The 22,710-nt window shown below is 43.0% G+C and overlaps 2 long non-coding RNA genes across 2 annotated transcripts in view; both read right to left on the bottom strand.

Moving 5' to 3' along the window:
• Positions 1–1,308: 1,308 nt before the first annotated feature.
• The window catches only part of LOC138957024 (uncharacterized), a 121,712-nt gene continuing 100,310 nt past the window's right edge, over positions 1,309–22,710 (bottom strand). Inside the window, exon 2 of the long non-coding RNA XR_011452910.1 lies at positions 1,309–1,452. This is a non-coding gene — a long non-coding RNA (uncharacterized lncRNA). The remainder of the gene's footprint in view (positions 1,453–22,710) is intronic.
• Positions 1,508–17,816, bottom strand: LOC138957020 (uncharacterized). The gene is made up of 4 exons (XR_011452908.1): positions 17,457–17,816; positions 15,086–15,185; positions 14,570–14,668; positions 1,508–3,916 (listed from the first exon to the last, which is right to left on the bottom strand). It is a non-coding gene; the product is annotated as an uncharacterized lncRNA (long non-coding RNA).

Genomic DNA, 22,710 nt, shown 5'->3' with positions numbered 1-22,710 from the left:
ATCAACACACAACACACTGTATCACAATAACACATAACACACTGTGTCACAATAACACATAACACACTGTGTCACAATAACACACAACGTCAAGATAATGCACACATCTGTCTGACTGCCTCTCTCTCTTCCCTTTCTCGTAGCTGTAACACATAACACACTGTGTCACAATAACACACAACACACTGTATCACAATAACACACAACACATTGTGTCACAATAACACACAGTGTCACCAAAACACATTACACACTGTGTCACAATACCACACAGTGTCACCATAACACACAACACACGGTGTCACCATAACACACAACACACGGTGTCACCAAAACACACAACACACAGTGTCACTGTAACACACAGCACACGGTATCACAATAACAGTCACAACACACGGTGTCACCGTAACACACAACACACTGTCACCGAAACACACAACCCACAGTGTCACCATAACACACAACACACAGTGTCACCAAAACACACAACACACAGTGTCACCGTAACACACAACACATGGTGTCACAATAACACACAACACACGGTGTCACCATAACACACAACACACAGTGTCACCATAACACACAACACACAGTGTCACCATAACACACAACACACTGTGTCACCGTAACACACAACACACTGTGTCACAGTAACACGTCACAACACACTGTGTCACCGTAACACACACCTCTGTCTGACTGCCTCTCTCTTCCCTTTCTCACAGATCAGTCATTGGCAAAATTATGATCTTAAAAGTAAAATCCAAATTTGGTTTTCGGTACTGTTACAGCATTACCACTGAACATACTGCCAAGCCTGACAGTTCTAATAGTTGATCAAACTCAAGATATCGTCCTCAATAATTATTTGGGGAGTCACCAAAAAAAAGCAAATTGCATCAGCATCCCTGGCAAAATGTAAACATAATACTTTATTTTTAAGTCCTGGTAGCTAGACCTGCCCGTAAATAAAACACATAGTATTGACTGAACATTGGATTTCCCTTCTTTGAGCTATGTGACGGCATAGTACATCTAAAACTCATATTTAGGCGGCTAGCTGACAACAAAAAAGTGCGTGTATTTAAGCATTCAATCATAAACAAGAGGCAAAGCCTACAAGGCTCACGTATGTGAAACTATATGTTGAACACACGCACACACACATGAAGATGAGATTTTTTAACTTTGGAATTCTCATGCAATACAAGTACAAATAAATTGTAATGCATAGGAATAAATTTTAACGCACACACTCACACTACATACTCGCATCACATATTACAGCACACATATGCACACTTTCAGTTTCAGAATTTATTCAATTACCTCTGTCAACTTCAGGAAACATTATAAAATACGCAGACTAGACACAATGACTTCATGCACAATGTCAATTTGTGTGGTTTTTATCAGAAGAGTTTTGTGCTATCCCATCAACTCCCCCTCCCCCCCCCCCCCCCTCCCCTCCCCCCCCCCCCTCCCCTCCCCCCCAAAAAAAAAAAAAATAAATAAAAAATAAAAAAAAGCACTCTAGTGGGGCCTGCGGTAACACTGGCAAGAACATATTTTACATACAAAAAGAAACACAAAACAAACATACAATCATGATCACACAACGGCACAGATAATACAGCACGAGGTACCTGTGATGAAAGGACACCTGAACTAGCCCTAAATTGCAAGTGGCCTTTTACTTTTACAACAGGTAAATGTTTGTCAAGATCAAAGGGACTACAGAAATTGTCGATTCATGGGGAGTGTCCATTCATCAGAGGGGCCTCACATTGCAGGTACCATGCAATGTACAGTAACAGTAACCATAAGCATTTGCTCAAACACACACACACACACACACATTCATGTGAAAACAGCACCTTGAAGTAAAAACAGTGGATTCCCCTTTTGAAAATTTGAAGGGGGGGGGGGGGGGGGGGGGGTCACAAAATGGGGGTTAATTTACAGAACAAGTCAGAAGATACGAAAACAAATTCTGAGATGACACGGGATTGTAAAGAAGTCCAAATCAGGTGGTCTTAAAAAAGGGGCGGTTCCAATGCAGTGGCCTTTTAAGAGGAAGCTGAGACAAAATGTCCAATACAGTGGAACCCCCCTTCTAAGACACCCCTCTTAAAATGAAGCAAGTAAAAAATGGGGGTAATTTTACACAGGATATGAACAGAAAGTCTGAGAAAACAAGGTCTTGGGGGGTCTTAAAAAGGGAGTTATACTGTACCATGACTTGTAGTAGTACAGTTACCACTCCGTGTAAGTATTATCCCAGAATACCATGACACTGTGCAATCTACACTACCCCAGTGTTCAATTAAAGTCACATTTCTCCTTGTGAAAACATCTCACAATCTCAGTCAAATCTAGCAAGGCTCACTTGTATTTGGTAAGAGCATACCTTGAATTTGTCACAGGCCAACATTCAAAATGCTGACTGCTTGTGCTTGCTAAAGCCAAAAGTCGCTTTTACAAAACTAAAGCTTTGCCATGTCTGAAAGTGAGACGGTGAGCCAAACATTTTTTATAAAAAGAAATGTGCCTTTAAAATGATGGTTCATTCTTGAAAAGTCATAAAAAAGTCAAATATGGGAATCATTACACAAGAATCACACTCATTTGATCTTTTTCTAAAGACTCTTCCACACATGATACATTGCAGTGTTTTAGTGATGTGCAGTTCCTAGGCCTCGGTCTGTCTTCTATCACGTACACATACAGTGGAACACCCCTTTTAAGACTCCCTCCCTTTTAATAATCTGTTTTCTGACTTTCTGTTCATAATCTCTGTAAAGTTACCCCCAGTTTAAGACTTCCTCCTTCTTAAGACCATTATTTTCCCATTTTTGGGAGATCTTACAAGGTGGGTTCAACTCACTTTTGAATCCAGGTCTAACTGACCTTTTCTTTTCTGTGTCTGGGAACATCACTGTGCCTGAACCTGAATTTGAATGGGTTGGGTCTACCAGAATAATGAATGATTTTCCAGCACTGAAAATAATATTTTGATTACATTTTGAAGGACGTTGGCAACTGACAAACCGCGAACTGGTGAATTATCTCCCCTAGACAGTGCCTGGTAAATTGCACACCATCTTTAGCCCTGGATCATGATCACAGGCAATGTTGAATACATAAATTTTGAGAGGAGTTGCCAACTGAAAAACCGCTAAGTTAAGAATTACCTCCCCTTGGCAGTGCCCAAGGACGTATCACCTTAACTTACAAAATAAGGTGAACTGATTTAAGTGATTCAAACTTCTATTAATTTTTGACAACAGAATGACAATACAAATATTGATTTTAAAACATGATACATGGAGTGGAGAAAGGAAAGATCATGTTATCCATGGGGTGATTTGTCCATGATCCAAGCCTTCACACCCAGAAGTCTCTCTGATGTGTCACTTGTCCTGTGGATTACCAGCTCCACATGCAGGGAAGAATATGAAAGATTACACCGAATAGCCTTGAATTTCATCACTGTTTCCTCACGCACAGTGTTAGGGTCAATGATAGCACAACACTTCAATCAGCATACCACAGTCCTCTCTAAATGATTCAGAAATGTCACCAATTTTGTTTGAGAGTACACTATCCGACATGTTTGGAAACCAGAGAATGGCAATGTCCACAAGGATGGAGCCTCAGCTCCAGGAGAAAATGAAGACATTTCTGTAGCAGCTGCTGTCGTTACCACTACAGTTGTGTTGTCAGTCCAGGATTATGCCCAGCTACTTGTAGTTGTACTTCTGAACCACGCAGGCTTGCCTGGCACTGAGAAGCAGCGGGTCATGAGGGGTGGGTGGGGGGGTCGAGTGTCCTAGTGTCCTGCAATTTATTCCACCGCTGCTCTGTGCTTGCTGTCATCACTCGCCACCATGTCGTCATATCCTCAGATCTGTAACCAATAGCAGACATGATTATATATAGCTGATAAAATTGTTTGCAAGTTCTACTTCTTTAATCTTGAAACTGAGTTTTGTCAGGCTTCTAGCCATTCAAACTGTTCAGCATGGGAAACCCTGAAAATGTGCAAAACGCGCCAACTGACTTAGTTTGATGGTCAGACACCACCGACTGTTCAGTATGGGAGACCCTACCAGGCACCCTGCACATTAGCTGACTTAGCTTGATGGATTATGGAAGCACGCAAGCCACCCCACCACAACACGGTATCAGTTTCTGGGGGCAGTTACTTACCTCACATAAGTGACATGACTTTATTGTTCAAATTCATTGTCATAGTACAATTATACCACTTGACAATACCTGGAGACAACTTGACTATGATATTCAATTAATCAATTTTAAAAACAAAGCAAACACCTTAAACTTATGTGAAATGCGAATTTGACAGTTATAATACTCACTAGCCTAAAATTACAATTACTAAACAGACCACTGATGAAGCAACAACATGAAGCAAAATGTATCAACATATTTTATTTCCAAATCACACACTCAGCATACAGCAAAGCTAATTCGACGCTCCTTTTGTGTCCTGTGGGATCTGTACAGTTAGTCACTTGCAAGGACATGAACATTAATTTGAGTGTTATGATGAAAATACATCAAGCACAATGAACTATAAGCTCATCCAGGCATGTTGTGTGTTACTACTGTTACACCCCACAAACATCTGCAATACACTAATAAAGTTAGTGTACATTAAAGGAGACACGAAGCATAAAGTCAAGTAAACATGATGATCCTCCAGATTCAGGGAGACTGTTGAAGATGATATCAAGCACTGACCTGTGGAGAAAACTTGATTATGACATCCATTCAATCAATAAATAAACAACAAACTACAACCAGAAAAGGATAGAGCACTAAATTAAATTAAAAGCAAAAACAAGGAGTCAAATCGACAAATGTGTTCTGCTACTGATTCTTTATTTCAATTGCATTAATTTAAAATAAAACATGACAAATCTTATGCTCCTGTACATAACTTCAGATTTAGCGCCAATTCAAGGCTCACGTATGTGAAACTATATGTTGAACACACACACACACACATGAAGATGAGATTTTTTAACTTTGGAATTCTCATGCAATACATGTACAAGTAAATTGTAATGCATAGGAATAAATCTTAACGCACACACTCACACTACATACTCGCATCACATATATTACAGCACACATATAGTGTTCTGCTACTGATTCTTTATTTCAATTGCATTAATTTAAAATAAAACATGACAAATCTTATGCTTCTGTACATAACTTCAGATTTAGGGCCAATTAAAACACCAGACACAGAATCTAATTAACGCATCCACACCTAATTGTGTCACTGTCATGGCTTGCATATCAAATTCTTCAACAAACAGAATATTGTTAAGTGCATTTCAAATACAAAGACAACACAGCAAACTCGCAATCTCTCAAAAATTCCATTTACACTGAAATTGACACCCAGCAGGGTTTGTGGTCCGAGTACCAGGATTCAAGTACACCTCCTAGTATTGCAGACTCAGGGAGATTGGTGAAGATCAGATCCAACACTGAGCCATAGTCTGTTGTGGGTTCAGTAATGAGCTGACGCAGACTGAATTCCTGACACAGCTGTTCGAGTGGTTTTGACAGTCTGTCAGAGGCATCACTGTTGAAGTCTCCTCCCATCACAACATAGGGTTGACTTGCTAATACCCTGTGAAGAATGGTCTCAAGTTCAGTACGCAGTGCGCTGGTTTTCACACCCGGAGGACAGTACACTCCCACTACACTCAGCCCTGCAATTCTGCTGCTGGCGTCAAGCACTGTAACTTCTATGCTGTGATTGCAACTTCGGCTTGTAGCTGTGTTGGAGGTAGACAGCAGACTGTCATCACGGATGTACACTATTGTGCCAGCATGTGGACGGTGAGTTTTGGTTGGGGCAGGGTTTCTCTCAAGAACTTTGAATTCAGGGAGACTGTAGTGCTGTGGTTCATCTTGTTCTTGTTCCCAGCTTTCAAATATGAATAACATTTCAGCTCGTAACAGATTTCTTTCAAGGCGGAGATCTCCAATGTGTTTGTGAAGAGAGCGACTGTTGTGAAAACCTATGAGAAATCCATTGCTGGCAAACTGCTGTAGGTCGCTCACACACCACTCAATGGGCTTCTTCCGCAATCGTTCCATCTCGGTCTTGACATCAGGTGACACTCTGATCTTGTTTGGGTCAAAATCAAGAAGATGGAGGCCGCCCAGAGTTTTGGCTCTGCTGAGTGCCACATACACTAGATGGTGTTGTGCCATACCCTGGAAAGACACCGCAACTTGTTCAAGAGTTGAACCCTGTGACTTGTGTACTGTGATTGCAGAGCAAGCTGTCAACGGAAACTGTTTACGAAGCACTGCAACATTTTCTCGTTTTCCAACACGAAACTGTTTGACGGCATGAAAGATGGGAGTCCATGTGGAGCTGATGGCTGGTGTGTAGAGTTGTTTGTTTCGGTGGCGGGTCTTTTCACCAACACTCTCTTCGTCAAATTCTATCCATACAACCGACACATGTTCTGGCTTCTCACTGCCTTTGTGTCCAACCTGTCGTAAGGTGCCAGAAGCTCCATTCGTCAGACCATCGCTGATGTCAACATTGTGCACCAACATGAATCTACCGCCCACTTTGAGAGTCAAGTGTGATGGAAGACTCTGCGTTTGTTGCACTGTCATATCACGAGCTTTGTGAAGTATCTCGGTTTTCAGTGCAACACTGATGTCACCCATCACACTGTCCTTGGCTTCCAGCAGAATCTCCGAAGACTGGAGAAGGGCAAGACTTTTGGTGTTTTGCTCAGTGACGAGACGACGGCTGGTGAACAGGTGAAGCATGTTGTCCGGGATACTGGATTTGACAACACGGGACTTGATGAGGCTTGCATCTTCTTTGGTGTGGCATCCCTCCCTGATCCTGTTTAGAGCTTCAGCAAAGGTTCTGTCATCTTTCTGCCGCATCACCTGGGTCAACTCGAACATCTGGAACAGCTCCTGCCAGACAATTGGTGCTAGTGCTTCGTATGGTCCACGACTTGGCTGAAATACCCAGCGATCCATGACTGGTCTCAGCTGGAATAGATCACCAACAGCAAGGACACTTACACCACCAAACGGCTTGCTGCAACCCATCAATTGTTGCAGACGCTGACTGACAAAACCCATCATGTTGGCACCAACCATGGAAATTTCATCAATGATCACCAATCGCAATTCTGCTAGAGTTGACCGAAGTGTGTTCAAGCGACTGGCGTCAAGTTTCACGTAATCACTGAGACTCTGGTTTGCAGGGAGGCAGAAGGCTGTGTGTAGTGTCACACCTCTGATGTTATAGGCAGCCTTGCCTGTTGGAGCGGCAAGAAGTACCCGAAGGCAATCTGGATTGTCTCCAGGGCGACTGCTTAGGTAACGGACAAGGGCATGGTAAATGGCCAGGACACAGCGACTCTTCCCCACACCTGCACCTCCAGAGAGAAAACAGTGGAAGGGTTCGCATGCAGATAGACTGCCACTACACTTTGTCTTCATCCAGTGCAGTATGTGATAGAAGAACGTTTGCTGACTGCAATTCAGTGATCTTACCATTGCATCAAATTCTTCATTTGGTATCCTGTTCACTATACGGTCGTGAGTTATGTCGGATGTAGCATGACAACCCAGGTCAAGACCAATGTCATACTGTCGGTGCTGTTCAGAGTCTGGTTGGAACGCTGCATTGATGGTACTCTCTGTGTTGTATTTCTCGTGGCGGCTCTCCATGTCTTGTGCTTGTGGAGCCACCCCATCCCATGCTTCCTCATCAATGCCATCCTTCTGCACCTGTTCCACAGCCTGGTCCACAGCAGTAGCATTGGTCTCAAACTTGCTGCTGACTTCGAACACTGTTTCTTTCATTTGTTCAAATCTCTCATGGTATGTCCCACACCCACCAATGATATCCTTGTCCTCGTTTCGCCATGGTATGTACAACATCAGCTTCTCTCTGTAGTGGTTTTCTGAGTCAGACTCCAGAGAAAAGCGAACACAGCGCAGAACTTTTGGTTTTCTCCGGTGGTGCAAGACTTTGCCATCAGGAAGTTTGTACAGGTGACCAGAAGAAGAGTCATTGTTCCAGATGTTGTCGGTTGCATCCTCCTCATATTCACCTTCAGGGAGGAAATCCTGTTCCTTCTTCTTGGTGTTCTTACCTGTTCTGCTGCTTGATCCTGCCTTTCTCACGTCGTACGAAGTAGCAAAGTCTGCAAGACAGATGTTTTCCAACTCCTTTGGTCTTTCAGAGTACCTGTCGATCAGGCTTGTGAGAGTCACATCTGTGTCCTCATCTTTCATTGCTTCAAGCATGGTGGAATTCTTGAGCAGACCAACTCGCTGGCAGGGGGGTGATGTGTTGACAAAAATCACATCCCTTGTGCATCGGGTCAAAGGCAGCTGCATCAGGAGGTAGACAGCTTCCTGGGCAGACACTTCGCAGTGGTTCAAAAACTTGTTCGCAATGTGTCTGACTTTTTGTTTGACACTGTGGTTGCCACGTTTTGCCTCATCATCAGCGTGTTTTAGAAGATCGCTCATGCCACGCTGGCTCTTGCTGATGTACGTCACAATATACATTCCACAGGCATACTCATCCAGGACAAATTGCACATCTGTGTTGGCCATCCACACCTGAGCGAGAATATCATTTCTGCTGTTCATGCGTGTCGCTGATGGTTCGCGTTGCAAAAAGATCTTGGTGCTGTCAAGGTCAGAACGAAGTGCAAGGATGTACTGATTCTCATCAATGCCGACTCGCGCCAGAAATTCTTCAAAAGAAATGTTCTCACCCAGTTTCAACTGGCTAAGTTCTCTTTTGATGGTTCTCAAATTTTCTGTGATGCCAGAATTATCCTTTGCTTCAGACTGAGTCAGTGGACGGAGCATCATAGTTTTTGACATGGGAGGAAGAGGAAAACCAAACCTGCACACGTGTTTTCCACCTTTCTTGCATGACTTGGAATGCTTGTGTTCATGCAGGCTCGAAACGTTCTTCAACTCACCCTCTTCATGCCTCTGACATGTCAAGTGTTTATCAAGAAATGCCACCACATCTTCGTCAGAGTCTGTATCAGCCTTTGGTGCATCTTCAACCCAGATCATACAGTGAATGTGAGGGGACCCCCGCTGCTGAAATTCTACTCTGAAAAAGTGGTCCGTCACTTTTCCAAGAGGCTGCAGATCACTCAGGATGACTTTTCTGAACAAGACCTGAACTCTGTAGTCAAAGTGACGAGCGCAAGTCACAGGATCTTTTTGTATAAGCTGCGACTTCTCCTGCCAGGTCAGGTTCTCAAGGTCATCATCAGTGGGGTCTACACTGTGCTCCATGCGGTAGAGGACACGGAGAAGATCAATCCACCTTGTTTCAGCAGCAGAAAATGTAGCAAAGAAAGTTGGTCTACCAAGCTGCCTAATCATAGCAAAGAGATCCTTCTGTTTCGCTTGCCAGTACGGGGGAGAGGATCGCAGTGTTTTGAGGACACGATACCCTTGATCCTGGCGCAGAAGATCTTCAATGGCACCATCTTTCCTCAACTGCCCTGCAGTATGGCCTGTCTTTGCTCCTTTCACTTTCCGAAGTGCTGTTGTGGCTAAATCTCGAATCTGTAACATCTGTAGTTTCTTCAACTTGAAAAAGATGTTTGCAATGGAGTGGGCAGCACGCCGGTCAGCACTTCTTAGCTCAGCCTTGCAGATCTTACTGTAGGTGAGGGGCTTCATTCGATCACTGTTATCAACACGTCGTTGGCCGCAAAATATGGTTGGAAAGGATTTCTCCTCACAATCTTTATCCATGAACAGACCAAGTGGATGTTTACCCTCACCTGGTGCTATGTTCAGTGCTGCCTGGCCATCGGTTGTAAAGTCGTTGGGGTGCAGAAGGGTGTCACGACATCCACCTCCCAGTTCTGCCTCTTGACTGGTTTCTACCCATTCTTTGTCTTCATCATCTTCCCCGGTGTTATCTTTGTCATTAGCAGGTATGTTTTCCTCCGGCCACTCCTGAAACAAATCTGCATACTCTTCTTGCAGATTGCCATCTTGGTCTTGTTCTGGTTTGTTGTTGTCTTTCACTGTGCCAGAAGAAGCTTGATCAGTTACCAAGTGCTCAGGGTCTTGTGGCGGTACATTAGAACATTGCTTCACACTCACAGCATCATATTCAGGTTGTTTGCCTCCGTCACATGAGTGTGCATGGTTGGTCTTCTCACCTTGGATACAACTGTCATCATCTGCACTGTTGATTCTGAACTCTACCGACTCTGCTCCCTCCCACTCTGGCTTGAACCAAGAAGGATCGAGCTTAATACCCTCTTCCCTGAACAGGACACTGTTCCCAATCAACCACTCCGCAGCAGCAAAGATCTTCCCAGGCCTCACATTTTCAAAGTGGTAGGAGGACTTGTAGCGCAAGCGTCTCTTCAACTTCAAGGCAATTGTCTCTGTCTCTTCGAATCGCCTAGGTAATGAAGTCACCATAGCTGGCACATCCACTGGTACATTCACTACATTTCCCCTGATACCAAACTGATGGTCGCAGCCAAGCTCTCGCATCTGCATGAAGGGAATTCGTGGTGATATACACCGTTCCTCCAGGGTTGTGAGACCTTCAAGTGTAGACGGAATAGCCGGGAATTCAAGACCATTTCTCACAGCTAAATTGGGCAGCACAGATTTCCTCAAACTGGAAAGACATGTGGAACATATCCACTCAGTGTCTTGGAAGCTTTTTGTTCCTAACAGAACCTGCTCTATAATGGAAGACTTAACACCCTTGTTCTGGAGAGATGCAGCAGAGGGAGCAACACTCACTGAGTGTTTGTAGAAGAGACCATTACAGCATGTACATATGAATGAAGGTCCGTGACTAACATTGGACTGAAAGACCTTCTTGATGTCATCGACCGTCAAGCAACTGCTTTTTGTGGTCAGTTTGTCCCTTGCTGCTCGCACCTTAGCTTGATAAGCTTCTCTGTATGAAGGACAACGCCTTCTCTTCACTTTCCTCAATCTGTCACTCTCCGATTCCTTTCGCCTATAGTTTCTATTCTGTCTTTGTTCTGCTTTCCTTTGCCTGTCTTTTAGGGCCTCTTTCTCTCTGTATTCTTTACTACCTCTCTTTGTTGCCATTCTCTGTCTGGTTCTACCTGCTTCTTTCTGACTGTAATCCCTATTGGCTCTCTTTGTTGTCATTCTCTGTCTGGTTCTACCTGCTTCTTTCTGACTGTAATCCCTATTGGCTCTCTTTGTTGCCATTCTCTGTCTGGTTCTACCTGCTTCTTTCTGACTGTAATCCCTATTGGCTCTCTTTGTTGTCATTCTCTGTCTGGTTCTACCTGCTTCTTTCTGACTGTAATCCCTATTGGCTCTCTTTGTTGCTTTTTTCTGTCTGTTTCTACCTGCTTCTTTCTGACTGTAATCCCTATTGGCTCTCTTTGTTGCCATTCTCTGTCTGGTTCTACCTGCTTCTTTCTGGCTATATTCTTTAGTGGCTCTCTGTTTAGCCATTCTAAGTCGGTTTCTTTCTGCTTCTTGCTCTCTGAACTCTCCACTGCATCTTCTCTTTGCAATTCTTGCTTTGCCTAGGTGTGCTTCCTTGTGCCTATATGCCTGACTAAGTCTCCTCTCACCTTTTCTCTGCCTATTTTCAGCTGACTCTTTCTGCTTGTACTCTTGGTTTTGACGTAGTTTCTGCATTGTATTTCTGCGGTTCACAAGTGTCACGGTTGTATGAGATACGAGTGGCCTCTCAGCACCTTCACACTCTGCTGCTGCAAGCACAGGTACATGAACTTGTTGATGTTGGCATGACAGCACTGGTCCATCAGATGGAAGATGGACGTCAGTCACAATTTCATAATGGTTATTGTTGAGGTGGTTGATGAAGATGCACCGTGAACTCACATGGGTCAGTGGAGCAATCAGTCTTGGATCAAGTGTGTGCCAGGCACTCTGCCCGACTACATTGCGATAAACACAGATTCTGGTGTTGAGCATGAGGGCAGCACTGTAAATCTCCACTTCTGTTGCCCACGTCCCTGAATTCCGCATGCCCGACCTGGTCAGATAGGATGCGGCTGTCAGCCCTTGTTGTTGCAGGAGAACATGCTCAATTCGATATGTGTGTGCAGACTGTGTCATGAAATGGCAGACTGCAGCTCGAAGTTGGAGATGGTACTCTTCACACCCAGTCACTGCAAAGCTCAGGCAGCGGAAAAAACAATTACCATCTCCCCCAACCCTTTTAAAATGTTTGGGTGCTCCAGCCGGAAGCAGATGATCTGATGAAGGCATTGCAAGCTTCAAAGGCAAAGTGAACTCGCGACATTTGTCTAACTGCCACTGGCAGTGTACAGGGTTGAATGTGATACCATGTTGCTCAATGGCTTTAACCTGAATATCCTGTGAATCTGAACAATTGTGTGACTGAAGGCGCTGGAATGATGAAAACACTCTGCCACAAGAAGTACACTTAGAGCATTTATGTTTCAATAGCCTAATACGGCTACTGAACATTTTCTGGCAGTCTACACACTGCACAACTGAGTCCATTCTGAGGAGCAAATAACATACACAGTGACTGTTAAGTGTGGATTCAGTTATAATAATAATAAGAAATTGTCACCAAATCAAAATTGGCAACAAAGCTCAGACTCAAAGACTAAAAAAGAATTAATTATGCAAGCACAAAAAACGTAATTCAGGATCAAAAGAAAATGAATCAAAACTTGCACACACGCATTAGATCATATACAATGTGCAAAATGACTGGCAGCACTCCTAGGCCTTGAAACCACCATCAGAACATCCAGACGAAAAATATTCGAAGTTGAAAGTTTCCAAGTTCCAAAATTGCAGAAAAATCGGGCAGCACCCCTAGGCCTGAAAACTACTGTCAGAACTAGGGTGAAAAATATTTCAAGTTCTAAAATCGCAGAAAAATCGGCAGGACCTTCAGAACAGATGAAAAATATTCCAAGTTCTAAAATCGCAGAAAAATCGGGCAGCACCCCTAGGCCTGGAAACTACTTTCAAAACGGAGACGGAAAATATTTAGTTCTAAAATCGCAGAAAAATCGGGCAGCACCCCTAGGCCTGGAAACTACTTTCAAAACGGAGACGGAAAATATTTCAAGTTCTAAAATCGCAGAAAAATCGGGCAGCACCCCTAGGCCTGGAAACTACTTTCAAAACGGAGACGGAAAATATTTCAAGTTCTAAAATCGCAGAAAAATCGGGCAGCACCCCTAGGCCTGGAAACTTTCAAAACGGAGACGGAAAATATTTCAAGTTCTAAAATCGCAGAAAAATCGGGCAGCACCCCTAGGCCTGGAAACTACTTTCAAAACGGAGACGGAAAATATTTCAAGTTCTAAAATCGCAGAAAAATCGGGCAGCACCCCTAGGCCTGGAAACTACTTTCAAAACGGAGACGGAAAATATTTCAAGTTCTAAAATCGCACAAAAATCGGGCAGCACCCCTAGGCCTGGACACTTTCAAAACGGAGACGGAAAATATTTAGTTCCAAAATTGCAGAAAAATCGGGCAGCACCCCTAGGCCTGGAAACTACTTTCAAAACGGAGACGGAAAATATTTCAAGTTCTAAAATCGCAGAAAAATCGGGCAGCACCCCTAGGCCTGGAAACTACTTTCAAAACGGAGACGGAAAATATTTCAAGTTCTAAAATCGCAGAAAAATCGGGCAGCACCCCTAGGCCTGGAAACTACTTTCAAAACGGAGACGGAAAATATTTCAAGTTCTAAAATCGCAGAAAAATCGGGCAGCACCCCTAGGCCTGGAAACTACTTTCAAAACGGAGACGGAAAATATTTCAAGTTCTAAAATCGCAGAAAAACCGGGCAGCACCCCTAGGCCTGGAAACTACTTTCAAAACGGAGACGGAAAATATTTCAAGTTCTAAAATCGCAGAACAATCGGGCAGCACCCCTAGGCCTGGAAACTACTTTCAAAACGGAGACGGAAAATATTTCAAGTTCTAAAATCGCAGAAAAATCGGGCAGCACCCCTAGGCCTGGAAACTACTTTCAAAACTGAGACGGAAAATATTTCAAGTTCTAAAATCGCAGAAAAACCGGGCAGCACCCCTAGGCCTGGAAACTACTTTCAAAACGGAGACGGAAAATATTTCAAGTTCTAAAATCGCAGAACAATCGGGCAGCACCCCTAGTCCTGGACACTACTTTCAAAACGGAGACGGAAAATATTTCAAGTTCTAAAATCGCAGAAAAACCGGGCAGCACCCCTAGGCCTGTAAACTACTTTTAGAACAGAGACTAAAAATAATTCAAGTTCTTAAATCGCAGAATAATCGGGCAGGACCCTAAGGCCTTGAAATTACTTCCAGAACAGAGACGAAAAATTATTTCAGTTCTAAAATTGCACACAAATCGGGCATCATGACTCCTTAGTCTTTGGCCTGGAATTTTTTTTCAAAACCTAGACACATTTTTTTTTATGTTGTATGAAAACTTAGAATATTAGTAATAGTATAAAGTTGGGTACTCACAAAGATGTTGCTCGTGACGAAATCAAAAAATAGGCTGAAGATCAAACTGTCAGGCTGAGGATTGTCCAGGTGGAAGAAATCAAAGAGTGTGATGCTGCGCTGAAAATAAAAATGTAATTGCACTTTAAACTTGGCGCATGAGATGACTGTCCTTTTGTCTAATTGACGTTTAAGAAAAACAATGATTATCATTATTTACAATATCATTAGTTATCGTTAGATTTGACTGTGAAATTACTTTCAGAACTGAGACAGAAAATATTTCAAGTTCTAAAATTGCAGAACAATTGGCTGGGACTCCTGCCTGAAAACTACTTTCAGAACCGAGACAATAAATATTTGAGATTTCTAAAATTGCAGACAAATCTGGCAGCACCACTAGGTCTGGAAACTACTTTCAGAACCGAGACAAAAAATATTTCAAGTTCTAAAATCGAAGAAAAATTGGACAGGACTCAAAAAATCTTTTAATGATGTATGAAAAGTTAGAATATTAGTAATAGTATGGGTACTCACAAAGATGTTGCTCATGCGAAAATCCAAAAATAAGATCAAGACCAAACTGTCAGGCTCATGATTGTCCAGTTGGAAGAAATCCTAAGAGCGTGATGCTGCGCTGAAAATGAAAATGTAAAATTTTGTACTTTAAACTTGGTCAGGTTTTTTCTGAGCGCAGGAGATGACTGTCTTGTCTGAAATCGCACTCTATCTGATGTTAAGCAAAAACTGACAATGCAGTAATGCACTGAAGTCGCGTGAAGCAATATAAAAACAGTCAGTTTGCTTGCAGTCATGATAGTTGATTAGTCAACTAGTGCAAATTGTTTTTGACTTTCAGAGCATAAGCACATTGCCAAGCACTACAAACCGTCCTAACCTTAAAATGCAGTAACAAAAGTATGGAAGCAAAGTCTTAACTGACCAATGCATGTACTAAACAGTTAATTTATTAACTTGATAATTAAGTAGAAGTGCATTGCCAAGGCAGTGCATACCCCCAGCAAAGAACAAATCGCCTCTCTCTCTCTCTCTCTCTCTCTCTCTCTCTCTCTCTCTCTCTCTCTCTCTCTCTCTCTCTCTCTCTCTCTCTCTCTCTCTCTCACAGACACGCACACTCACAGACACTACACACACAGACGTGCGCTCAAACCACGTCACACACACACTCACTCACACACACATCATCCATGCTCACAATGTATTATTTAAAAGCGAGGGTTCTGCAAAAAATCAGTATGACAATGTGGCCTTTCTTTACACAAAAAATGACACTTCGAATCAATAGAATCAAGTGTAACACATGTAAGTTTAGATGATTTGGACTCGGTCTTCATCGTGGATTGACGCCCACCAAAGCCGAATTGAATCCCTCTGCCGCTTCGCTCCGTCGAGCTTCAATTAGCTTTTGGTCGGGCGTCAATCCACGATGAAGATCGAGTCAAAATCATCTAAACATACATGTTACGCTTGATTTTGACTCGATCTTCATCGTGGATTGACGCCCGACCAAAGCTAATTGAAGCTCAAGCCTAATTGAATCCCTCCGTCGCTTCGCTCCGTCGAGCTTCAATTAGCTTTGGTCGGGCGTCAATCGATGATGATCGAGTCAAAATCATCTAAACATACATGTTACGCTTGATTTTATTGATACATACTATTGATCCGAAGCGTGGATTGACGCCCGACCAAAGCTAATTAAAGCTCTCCGTCGCTTCGCTCCATCGAGCTTCATCAATTAGCTAAGTATTAGGTAAATAAAGCATAGTTCTATCCGATACGGCAAAAACGTGGAATTTCAACCACATAATCATTGACCCAATAATAATAGAATCAAGTGTAACACATGTAAGTTTAGATGATTTTGACTCGGTCTTCATCGTGGATTGACGCCCACCAAAGCCTAATTGAATCCCTCCGCCGCTTCGCACCGTCGAGCTTCAATTCGCTTTGGTCGGGCGTCAATCCACGATGAAGATCGAGTCAAAATCATCTAAACATACATGTTACGCTTGATTTTGACTCGATCTTCATCGTGGATTGACGCCCGACCAAAGCTAATTGAAGCTCAAGCCTAATTGAATCCCTCCGTCGAGCTTCAATTAGCTTTGGTCGGGCGTCAATCCACGATGAAGATAGAGTCAAAATCATCTAAACATACATGTTACGCTTGATTTTATTGATACGTACTATTGATCCGAAGCGTGGATTGACGCCCGACCAAAGCTAATTAAAGCTCTCCGTCGCTTCGCTCCATCAATTAGCTAAGTATTAGGTAAATAAAGCATAGTTCTATCCGATACAGCAAAAACGTGGAATTTCAACCACATAATCATTGACCCACACCACCTTATACTGTTCACCGTCAGGGTCTAGCATTGGACAAAGAGATTTCAGCTTACAAACTACAAAGGCAGGGGTCTGGGGCAACACCCCTGGAATTTGAAGAGGTTTTGTGATTTTGCGTCTACAACCCCCTCCCCAATTCGAGTTTCGCGTTAGCTTATTGGAGATGTCATTTCGGCGTAAATGCGCCGAACGGCTTACAATGAATGCAGCTGCTAAGCCCTGGTTTGCTGAGCAGCTGGCCGCCAGCGACGTAGTCTATCACTGATAGTATCAGCACTGTTTTTGTGATAACAGGTCACAATATTTTCCTGTCGAGCAGCAATTTTGGAAGGGGAAGTCTAGTCGGCGGCAGTAACGCGCTTGGCGCCGAACTGAACAGTATCGAATTTTCCTACAAGGGTGTCAGCCTTCTGTATCTCCTGTATACAAAGAAAACGCTTACTGGAGCTCCACTACATGATCTCCACCTTAACTGGGAATCCCCCCAGGCACACACACACTTTTGAAGTGGTTGACATGATAACACATACCGTGTACTCACAAAAATCGAAGAGCGAAACAGAACCCGCCTACGGTCATGGATGAAACCCAAGCTATCCCACAATTCCAGAAAAACGGTTTGACTAATCATAAGCTAACTGCGCGCCGTAATGATATTTTGTTGTTGTAAGTTCAAAATACACTATAACACCCTTATCGATCACTACTCTGACTTAAAAACTGGTCCAACGTGAGAAAATATTATGGAGATATATACTAACAGCTCAAATATTACGTGTAAATGCTTTCTTTTGAGGTCAGTCGGGCGCGGTCGCTTGTGGTTGGGAGCGATCCGGCCGGCCACGGTCGCGCGGTAATTAGTCAGACCGACACAGATTAGTGCTGCCGTTCTTGAAATTCACATAAATGTAACCAAGAAAAGACATACAATCCTTACAGGCACTTTAGATCTACTCATTTCACTAGAGGTGACTACCTAGCACTGTGTCATCCGTATCTGCTGAAATAAAACAAAATATAAAATACCGGGGAGACACTGTGACTACTCACTAGTCTAGATCTGTCCGTACTTACCGGGACTGCCAGATCGACACTGCACTTTCGACAGCTCTTCCTCGCGCAGATGATTGGAAAAAACGCTGTGCAGATCAAACTGTAGGAAATCTCACTTTGGTATCTTCTTTAGTCTATTTATCTGGAGCTTAGAAACCGAACCCGGTCGACTCAGTGACCAGGCTGAGTCAGTGAATCATGTATACCACAATCCTTAGCGGCGCGACCCCAACCTAACCTGGTCTTGTCTAACCTGGTCTACATACCAAACGCGACACAAACCGGTCAGCTGCGTGTACCCCCATAAACCACCCCACCACCCGTTTTCTTTGGATACACACTTTAACTACACACATGCCGACAAAATGTTGATCATTGGTTCAATACTTTGAAGATGTTGCTTGAAAAATAACCAGGTGAAATGAGTATTTCGGTGTTTAGTCAAATGTTAAAGTTTCTACCACAGACATACACACGCACAGACGCACGCACGCACGCACAGACAGACAAAGTTACGATCGCATAGGCTACACTTACGTGAGCCAAAAATTGAAGGAATTTTAACTAATATCAAGATACATATACATTCTATTTGTATTTTTTTGGATCAAAATATGACATTTTACACAGATCTCGACGGTCATTGTTCACCTCGACCGCTGGTGCGGTCTCAGAGGAACACTGACTGTCTCAATCTGTGTAAAATGTCATATTTTGATCAAAATGCAAATAACATATATTGTCATCATGTCCACGAGTTTTCATTCATAAAGAGCTGGGAAATAAATCTCATGCTCCCCATGCAACAAATCGAGGTGTTGAATGGATTTGAGCTTTCAGGAAAAAACGTGGATTGTCAAAGTAAAAGCCAATGAGGCTGATTGTTTGGTGTGTGGAACCATCACGGCTTCGGATTCGTGTTTCTGAGGACAACGATTGTAAGCATTCACTCTCACACCCAATCAAGGTTGATGATTTAACCGCTGCGACTCATGGTCAATTTGCAACTTATTTCTGTAATCACAAAATCCACAACGAAGTCATAAAACACTTGAAAGAAAAGGAATATATTAACGTTAAATTAACGTTAGCATGCTATCAGGGATATATATGATTAAAACTTACTGAATAAGATGGAAGCTCTGTGCATTTTTAGTCTGGAACAAAATCTACGAACAAGTTAAGTTTGACGCCACAGACAAGTATGACCTGTTATCTCTGATGCCAAAAACTATGTTTGGTGGCTTGTTGTCAGACCTGGTTTTTTGTTGGTCCTCGGCCTTGGTATATTATATATGAAACCGAAGCTGGTCGGTCAACCAGCCACAAAACATCTTACAATATTCCTTGTTAGGTCACAACACAGGTACTGACCATTGCAGCAGGAAGTAAGCAATGTCCTCATCACTGGACAGCTGTTCCGTGTGGCCGACCTCTCGCCAGCGTTGATAGGTGGCGCCACTAGACAGGGCCAGGTGAAAGGTGAACATGTCGGGTAGCTCCTCCTCCATCTCCCCTCTCTCCGCCCCTGGGGACTGTGACGTCATAACACACTGTCAAAACTGATTTATTTTCTTGAAGAGTATTATTATATATATAGAGAGAGGAGAAATTGATATACCTTAATTGATCTCTTCCAAAGCCTCTAAATCTTTGGCGCTAATTTAAAGCAAAAAGACATCACTCTAGAAAGTATAGCGTGATGTACGTGTGTTCTCGAAATTCTTCCAGGGAAAACAGCAAGCGCGAAAGTGATCCCAGAATGACGCTTGTCTCGGCGACTTTGTCATCATGAGCAGTGCATGGAAAGTTATAGGTCCCAGCCAAACTAGTTTAATTGACATGCCCTCATTTACATTATATGCTAACGTGTGAGTCAAACATTTATAAATAAAAAGAAAACACACCAGTAACCAGTAACGTGTGAGTGTATGGTTTAGTTACGACATGAGTGATCTATCACGTATGCAGGATAAATGTCTCTTTTTCAGTTCTGATGTGAAATAATCCTTCCAGTACGCTATATAATTAATCTACAACGCATGAATAAACTGTCTCTACGCTGCTAATAGTAATAAACTGTAGAATTTTAACCAATTATCTATTAAAGAGACCAAAAAGCAATGTACTCACGTTAAAATGACGAACACGGAACGAATAACGGCGACGTTTCGACCTAAGGGTCTTCTTCAGGCACAAAAACACAAAAGTACACACACAAAAAAGAAGAAAGACGATAGAACAAATAAAGAGGAGAACAACTGACAAAACAACTACACTGCACAAACCAACAAATGACAAAGACAGAGAAGCAAGGGAAGCTACCCGAGGGGAATGAAAAGCGGCAGTTTTGAGGTCTGTAGACCAAACAAAATGTGGGGGTGGGGGTGGGGGTGCGTGAAAGGGAACGAAAGAGGAGACTCACGTACCCGTGCGGACACACACACACACACACACACACATACACACACACACACACAAAGTGGAACAGCGGGGGGAAGGTTGAGATGAATGAATTAACGGCGAATGTTAATTCCATCGGGGCAGGTAGTGCCGAGGGATGATATGATGTGGGACTCCCTGAGTTTGCGCTCGAAGGAGTCGCCACGTACTTGCCACAGAGCCAGGACTCTGACATGATCAAGTGAGTGACCAGCGGCGGTGAAATGAAGGGATACTGGCCTATTGCGGGAATGACGGATGTCGGCCAGATGCTTGGAGAAACGCGCCTCAAGGGTGCGCGCGGTTTCTCCGATATAAATCTGGCGACAAGAGAGGCAGACGATCGCATAGACAATGTTGTGACTTTGACAGTCAAACGTTCTCTTGACCGTGAAGGAGCCACGAGGGCCTTGGAGGCAGGTGTCAGGGTGGAGGAAGGGACAAGATTTGCAATTTCGTTTGGAACAAGGAAATGTCCCAGGGGCTGTGGGGTTGGTGGGACTGCGAAGACGGGATCTCACCAAGAGGTCGCGAACGCTGCGGTCTTTTCTGAAAGCACAGACCCTTAGGTCGAAACGTCGCCGTTATTCGTTCCGTGTTCGTCATTTTAACGTGAGTACATTGCTTTTTGGTCTCTTTATTGTTCCCTCTCACGTGCAGTCGCCATTGTTTAATACAATTATCTATTGTTCAATCTTGATTCAGCAGTGACACAATGATAAGTGGAGGCAGTGTCCTAGGGTCATGTGCATACCATCACTTTTGCGACTGCCTGGTGAAACAACATATGTGACCCTCCACCACGGAATGAGTCGCATGTCACCTTTGCATGATTTTCATATTTTTACATTTTCCTAAAGAGTTTTTTATGCTCTATCCAGTGGTGAAAACCGTTTTAGAAAAGAGCGAAATATGTTTGAGTTATAAGCCTAGCTGTGACAAAGGTGACCCTCACACTGTTACCAAAACTCCCCGGACTTATATTAAAGGCATATGTACTCGATGACTATACACGCTAATTGCTTTACCAACAGCTGGAGACATGCTAAATTAAGTTCCCTGCAAAATATTGTGGTCTAGGACCCCTTCAATGTTGAGATATGTTAATTTTCATTTTGATCTGGATCGTCCTATTTATAGATTTGGCAACACATGTAACGTTGATGCAAGGGAGCTAACACCGCGGCTTTGTTGACATCCTCACTTTTTCAGAGGCTAGAACAAGCTGTAATGCATGTATTATGGTCCGCGCATGGTGACATATCGTCATTATATGGTCTTATGGTGCGTCTGACATCGATTATAGGCAAACTACACTTTGTAAACACGGGAGCGCGTACATATGCCTTTAAGCCTAGCGCAGAAACGCGCGAGGTGACATGCGACTCATTTCGTGGTGGAGGGTCACATATTACATTGGCTCACAGAAAAAGTTGTGATTATCTTTTGCCTATCAAATAGCCTAAATTCAAATGATTGCCTTATGTGAACATGACTGGAGAGACAGATCTGTCGAGAGAGAACTCGAACTCGAACTCGAAAACTTTATTACCGAGGGATGATAGCATTAGGTCCATATGGTCCTTTCTTACAGCTAGTCCCTACTATAATACACACATGAAACAAAGAACAAATATGAAGAATGAAAACATTTAAACAAAAAATCAAATAAAACAAAATTATGCAGGGAAAAGTATAACAAAATAAAAATAAAAAAAATAAAAAATTCAAAAGTGTGCTTGTTAATGGAAGCATACTATACACTTTCTCTTTCACACATCCTCACACACACTCGCACAAATTGTACACCGACTTAGTCGTTAGAGAGGTGCTTTCGGAGCTGTCTTTTAAAAGAAGATAATGACAGACATGACTTGATATTTACAGGTAGTGAATTCCAAAGGAACGCACCAGAATAAGAAAAACTAGTTTTAAACAAATCGATGCGGGGCCTTGACAAGGCAAGGTTATTTCGAGAGAGAGAGAGAGAGAGAGAGAGAGAGAGAGAGAGAGAGAGAGAGAGAGAGAGAGAGAGAGAGAGAGAGAGAGAGAGAGAGAGAGAGAGAGAGAGAGAACAAATACAGAGACAGAGAAGGACAGAGAGATGGACAGAGAGAGAAACGGACAGAGAGATGGACAGAGAGATGGACAGAGAGATGGACAGAGAGAGTGGGAAAGGGGTAGAGAGAGAGGAAATATCATTTTGATACCATACGTCTACCGCTGAGAACTGTTTTGGGATATTTTGCTAAAAAACAACAAATACTGTGATATCAATTCAGTGTCAAAACTATTCCGGT

Source organism: Littorina saxatilis, unplaced genomic scaffold (genome assembly GCF_037325665.1).
Source record: "Littorina saxatilis isolate snail1 unplaced genomic scaffold, US_GU_Lsax_2.0 scaffold_343, whole genome shotgun sequence".
Classification (NCBI taxonomy): domain Eukaryota; kingdom Metazoa; phylum Mollusca; class Gastropoda; order Littorinimorpha; family Littorinidae; genus Littorina; species Littorina saxatilis.
This window is presented reverse-complemented; position numbering and strand designations above follow the sequence as displayed.